At 34.5% G+C, this 7,085-nt stretch overlaps 1 long non-coding RNA gene across 1 annotated transcript; it reads right to left on the bottom strand.

The window, feature by feature from the left end:
* Positions 1-2,744: 2,744 nt before the first annotated feature.
* LOC131541411 (uncharacterized) lies at positions 2,745-4,301 on the bottom strand. The gene is made up of 3 exons (XR_009271494.1): positions 4,197-4,301; positions 3,915-4,012; positions 2,745-3,518 (listed from the first exon to the last, which is right to left on the bottom strand). It is a non-coding gene; the product is annotated as an uncharacterized LOC131541411 (long non-coding RNA).
* Between the last annotated feature and the right edge of the window lie 2,784 nt (positions 4,302-7,085).

Here is a 7,085-nt window from a genome sequence, read left to right as displayed (position 1 = left end):
CTTTTTAAAGTAATTAAACTGACAGCATGTTCATAGCAGCTAATGACAAGTGATACATTTGAAGGAAACTCAACCGTAATGCAACAACACACATCAGTTATGTGTAGCAGGACAGCACTTGTGTATACTAGGCATTTGCAACTTAAGATACTGCTAGAATACGGTAAGAAAAAAAAAAAACAGTATATATATGAACTGTAGTTGGTTGGGATGATCTGGTTCAAGTCATGCACATCAACCTTTAACAGGCTGAACCCAGACAGCCGCTCTGCAGGCACTTATGTAACATCCACAGGAATCAATTACAGCCTCAGTAGATGAGGACGGGCCAGGGAGCCGAGCTCAGCAGGACGTCCTGCGGGGGAATGAGTAATGAGAAGGGCCAGTGTACCCGGCCTGGGTCTGGTCCTGCACAGACAGTTTTTCTGCTCCCCTCCGTCAGTCCTGGAGCTGTTGTATGGATGCGTGGTCACTCTTTCTGAAAGCTAGTTCTGCCTCATCTTTTCCACTGGACATCCAATCAATCATGTCTGATTTGTTGCCATATACACATTAAACACAAAGAACAATCAAGTTCAGGAGATTATAATTGTTATTTTGAAATAATTAATGGCTAAAATTTCAAGAAAACAAATAAAGAAAAATATATGTTGCATAATCCCCCAAAATGTTACCGTCCCAGTTGCACCACATTATTCACAGCCAGTATTCCTGGTCTGTTCGTTTTTTGGAAACAAACAGCCCCCCCACCAGCCCCCCCATAACAGTGTATTGAGCTTGATGAAGCCCATATGTATGTAAATATAATGGTCCTCTTTCATGAAACATGAGCTGAGAGAATTTGTGTGTGAATCGTTCATGAAGCCATTATGATGCACAATTTCAGATTCATGAAAGTTTTTATATATATATATATATATAAATAAATGCATGGAGCTTTCCACATTCCAAACATTTTTGCACTTGTAGTCAAACTGATGACATTTTGATATCACTGTGTACCATCATAATATATGTAGTGAAAAATAAATACATATTTTAAAATGTATTTAAAATAAACTTATTTCATGCACTACAGTGCACAACAAATACATTTACATATTTATGTTTAACAAAAATACCCTGTATTTGTACTTTTGGTGTAGTAAACAGGTATACTTAAAGTCTGCTGAATTGAAACAACTAATTTTGTACTTAATGCACTTTAACTGTGCAAAAGCATGCTGAAGTCCAACTAAAGACATACTTAAGTATATTTGAATAAGTGGAATTATTGCAAGTATACTTTAGGTTCACTTCAAATATCTTGCATATAAAGGCTGATGCTATTTAAAGATTGTACAATCCTCATCAAAAGTTACATTAAAACACATTTTAAAGGGGAGCTATTATGCAAAAATCACTTTTATAAGGTGTTTGAACACAGTTGTGTGGCTGCAGTGTGTGAAAACAACCAGCCTATAATGTTAAAAATCCTCCAACTAATTGTTTATAAAACCAATAAATCATGAACAGTCTTTCCAAAAGAGCTGTTTCAGATTCTTTCTGTTCACGTCACCGAGGGGAAAAATGTGTGGAAATTTGTGGCGCTCTCTACCCTATAGGCCTTTATCACAGTCCGCGTGTCGTCACATCCGGCTCCGATTAGTAGCGTAAAGGAATTTCCGCCTGCTTTATTGTCAATGGACAGACGGCAGTTTTGTGAAGAAAATTAAACTAATTTAGTTTAGTTGAACATTGATGCAATAAACGTCAATGTTAAAACTGCATATTTATACCGATTCCATACCATGTATCATGTCATCCTTCATTTTAATGTGCAACATGAGCCTATCTGAGCGACACGACTGTCAGATTAATGAAGAGCACGCAGCTCAAATTACTGCCAGAGGAATACTTGGACTGATTTAATTTTAATATTAGTTAGTTTATTTTTTAATTATATTGTGATTAACCTCCCACTCTTGTTCACAGTATAATGATATTCAATGGTTGCACGCAATCATGGAGAATAACTCGATTAAGATGATCAAACTTATTTTTATTTTTAATTATTGTCTATGGGCTGGAAATATTTCTTTATTTGAACAACTTAAATTTGATGCAAATATAGAGGATTGCATCATAAAGTCAGCGCGTGAAAAAATGTGAGCATGTTTAATACAAGACGTTTGCCCTAAACCTTTAATTTAATCATACAGCCTATAGTAATGTTTTAAGCTTTGGCTATTTCTAATGCTTATTAATGTGATATGTTGTTTATATACTTTTCTCGCTGTTGTGTGTTGAAATAAGGTGATCAGACTGTGAAGAATTTCCTGTACACATATAGTATGGCTCGCGCGCTCCTGTTTAAGTCACGAAATACGCATCGGGATATCGTGACAACATATTCCTTCGTTTCATAATACTCAATTAATTGTTGTAAACTGAGATTGGTGTTTTTAGAAGACGTATCTGTGCTGAATTCTACATAAATAATCCACAACAAAGCCGTGCTATGGGCACAATCATTGATAGAGCCTGCAGCAGAAGTTCTTTTACGCTACTATTTGAATCTTCCGCTTTTCGAACGCGGAAGTGTGATAAAGGCCTATTAGCATAAACACATGTAACCCGTGACACCCGAATATCTTGCAAGTTATTTTATCAATGGACCAGTAAGCTCAGCGGTTTAGATTCGTCCGAGGAGAGAGATGGTGCGACAGCAGTGATCAACTCAGACACGGGGTTTGAGGTAAGAATAAGAAGAGATTATATTTTAACAAGGACCACAAAAATTATTTAAAAAAAATATATAATATGCAGTGTACAATAACCTCAGTTTAGTTTACATTCAATAGTAACGATTTGTACCGTTTTCTTTCCTTACAGGTTTTATGGTAATATCACTCATCCCTTCTGTTTTTCTTTTCTTTGTTGATAGCAAATTCACCAAGTTAATTCTTAAAGATATTCATCATCAAGAATGTAATCAATATTTTCCCTTCTTTAACGGTTTTGTTCTTAAATTTGTTCTTAGTTTAGTTATTCAATACTTTGAACATTTACTCATAACAACCTCTGAAAAAACTCAAAACAAAATTACATTCAGTCTGAACACTTCAAAATTGATCAAGAGTCCAATGCTCGTGATGAACACTCATATTGATTCTTTGAGAAAAAAAGTAAATGATAAAAAAATAAATAAAAAAAATCAGTTCAGTCCAGGAATCGATGAAATCTGAAGTCTCTAAAGTCTATGCCGAAATAAGTGTGATACGAAATTTCACTCCTACCATTTGAAGATGTACAAGTTCAATTACGGTTCAAAACAGGAATGTTTACAGGGTTCAGTTAATGGGCGGCTCGCCAGTCCAACTCCACCGTTACAGACACAGGAGAGAGTTGAGACAGGTCACAATCCAGGAAGGGTTCACACTTCACTCGATTCACATCCAGAGCAGACCACGTTCAGCAGCTGAACGTCAACAGAACATCACATGGAACCAAACCAAGAAGGAAAAAAAAAACCTGGCCTTGAAAACACAAGGCCAAAAGAACAATTAGCACTTTACAATGTATATATTAATTCAGTTTAACACAATTTCAAATAAACAACAATACCCATTCATATACCTCCGTGTACTGAATTTCTTTGTACAAGTTTGTGTCTTATTTAGCATTTCTTTTTTTCCCTTTTTTCTTTTTACAATAAGAGCATTCCACTTAAATTCTATGCAGTCACTTGTATAATTACCTCGTTTGACACACAAAGCATGTTAATTACTTGTATTTCACAGAAATTACCATTATTTTAGGTCTGCTTTCATCATTTATACTACACCAAATAAATGGTTAATTTATGAAACACATTTTTAGCAAAACCTTGAACCATATTGTAATGAAAATAAACGACAACCACATCAACTCACCAAGGAAACTCATTCAATATACATATGAAGCAGGAAAACTCCCGATGGTACACGTTTGAAGATATCACTCTCAGACACGATCTGCTTTTCTCTCAGTCCTTCGTTAGGAATATATATACACGACACAATTCATATTAGCATTATGCTACCACTAAAATTGTGTTGTTAACATGCGTTTTGAACATTACACGAGACAAATCAAATTATTTCTGCTGTTACACAAGTGCTTAGTTTTATATCATTGATGTATAACGATATAGAGACAAATTAAATGAGTCTTACGTCTTTTATATTAAATTCTGAGCACTGAATCTCCTGGAACAGCGACAGACATCTGCTCTCATCTCAAGTTCACGGAGAAAAGAAGGATCTAGAACGCACTGCGTTGTAAAATTGCCGCGGTAGCGGAAAACGTAATGACGTCATTCAAAACGCGATTTCATTGAATGTGATTATAATCCTCAATACTTTACATTTATATTTATTGTTCATAAATAATGTATTAAGTCACAGGTACATATTTATTCTGGCAGTACTTTTCATCCTTTTGATGTTTTTATTTGCGCTATTATTCTGTCTCTGCTACTACCCACTAGTAACCTGGGTTACACACAGCCCTGAGTGAGAAGCTGCGGTCTGCCATTACTGGAGATATATACAGTGTCAGCACCAAAGAGGCTTTACAAGTGTTGTGTTTTGGATGCACTAATGAACATAGGAGTCACCATTATCTCCCCCATCTGAGCCGAGGACACTGTGGTTAAATTTAATTTTCAAAGGAAATATCCCGGAAAAAAATAACGGTAACTTCCCCTCAATGTTTAGGAATTAATACCAACACTTCGTGCGTAAACGTCAGCTCCAGACAAAGTAAGTATCATGCGTTTGTTTTCCAAATTGCCTTTCTGAAAGAGCTTCTTGTGCACTCTGTAAGGCTAATTGCTAAAGCTATCATTGTCTGTGCCTGTTTTCACTGATGCTGCCTTCAAGTGCTATCAGAATGATCTTAAATAGGAACGTGGTAGTTAAAAGTTGCATATGAAAGCAATGTGAGTCGATCGCTTTAAGTTATCGAGCTCATAATCAGAAGTGGGACTTATAAAGTTTGTGATAGCATGAGACCAGCTATGGTGTAATTTTTATCCCGCCGTGCTCCCCATCTGTGTAATTCATAAACACAAATTTATTATGCACCGTATAATCAGATGACTGACTTTGCTAATGTTTTCTGTAAAGATAACTGGCTTGTACTAATAGTGGAAAGTTTATTTGCAAAGGCTAGCACTGCTAATGCCAGCTTGAGCTCTTGAAGCTCCACCCTCTTCTCCGGGAGCAACAGCTAATTTGTATTTAAAGCAACATACTCAAAATCAGCATGTTTGGGCTCATACCCTAAAAGTGGCAATTTTAACAAGCTATAAAAAATTATCTGTGGGGTATTCTGAGCTAAAATTTCACATATGCTCTGGGCTCAGAGACTTTTTACATCTTGTAAAATGGAGCATAATAGGTTCCCTTTAAAGGGGTCCTATTATGCTTTTTTCACTTTTTGAATTTTAGTCAGTGTGTAGAGTGTATGTTTGGGCATAAAAAGATCTACAAAGTTACAAACCCTTTTCAAGAACTGCAAGGAACGGCTCGTTTGGACTACAAAGTTGTTTTCCTGTATTTGTGATATCACAAATTGGTCCATTAGAATATCATTAAAATAAATCCCGCCTATGGAAATCCGAATGGTTGGCGGGTGGGGAGAATGCTTGGTTGAGCACTGCACGTTTCAAAATCGGGTGTTTTTATATCACTGTATTTCTGAAGGAAAGGAAGAGAGCTGAACTGGATGATGTCAACACTGAATCACCAGTGAACTGACTTTAACTGGAAAAATGACTTGTTAATGTCCTCTTGCATTATCGACAAACTATTTTCCTGTTTGACTCTGTAAAGCTGCTTTGACACGATCAGTATTGTATAAAGCGCTATATAAATAAAGGTGACTTGGCTTGATTTTATATACTGTAGCACCTGGTTCATTTTTATTTTTATTTTTGACTTCTGCCTCATTTTAAAGATCTAATTGTGAACAGTAGTAATATTTGTAAATGTTTGTTTGCTAACATTTTGTTTAGCTTGTGTAGTTTTTTCTTAGTTCATTAAACAAAGTTTAAACTGAATTTTGCAGTTGTATTATATATGTAATGTTTGTCAACTGGAGTATTATAGGCATAGCTCACCCAAAAATTTAAATTTGCTGTTAATTTGCTGACCATCCGGCCATCCAAGATGTAGTTGACTTTTTTTCTTTAAGCCTGTATGTTTAGTCTGTATGAAAAATGTTATAAATGGAGATTGTTATTAGATAAAGGCTATTATGTGTTTTTAGTGATTTATAAACACCAGTTAATCATTTTTAATAATTTTGTTAAACTATAAAAATATGTTTATGTAGTTCCCCAGCAAATTCTTATGATGCCCAAATAATAAATCTTAGTTGAGGTAACATATAAAAAACATGGAGTGAATGATTACATTTTAATTGACATAACTTGCTGTAGTTTTCTAAATGTTTGACCAATTAAAACATTTTAGTTGAATGGACTGTAAAACTTAGTTCAGTAAAGGTTGAGCCAACTAATAAATAACAATTCAGATAACACTTTGAAATAAAAAATTGACTGAACGAAAAATCAAAGTCGAATTCCAAACTTTTGAATGGTATCGTTACAAAATATTTATATTTTAAATAAACGCTGTTATTTATTTATTTATTTATTTTTAACTTTTCTATTGCACAATATTATTTTTTTCCTCTGTATTTTGATCAAAAAATGTATAGCTTGACTTGTATAAGAGACTTATTTCAAAAACATTAAAAACTGTAATGTGTCCAAACTTTTTGACCAGTAGCCCTACTGTACGTACATATTAATCAAACTTTATTTAAGGTAATCTATTTTTTGTTTGTTGAAGATGTTATTATAGCCATGATAAAATTAGGATTATTTTGCAGTAATTTATTCACAGTTCCTGAATACCACTTCAGTAAATGAACATCAGTGCTTTTATATTTTTTTCATAGCTGGGTATGGACAGGGTTTCTCCCTCCCATTTAACCAATATTAACTATGATATTTTCATATTATTAATATTAATAAATATGATTTTAGCCTATGT

Source organism: Onychostoma macrolepis, chromosome 05, assembly GCF_012432095.1.
Source record: "Onychostoma macrolepis isolate SWU-2019 chromosome 05, ASM1243209v1, whole genome shotgun sequence".
NCBI lineage: Eukaryota > Metazoa > Chordata > Actinopteri > Cypriniformes > Cyprinidae > Onychostoma > Onychostoma macrolepis.
Note: the sequence above shows the minus strand (reverse complement) of the source record. Positions and strands in the feature narration are given on the sequence as shown.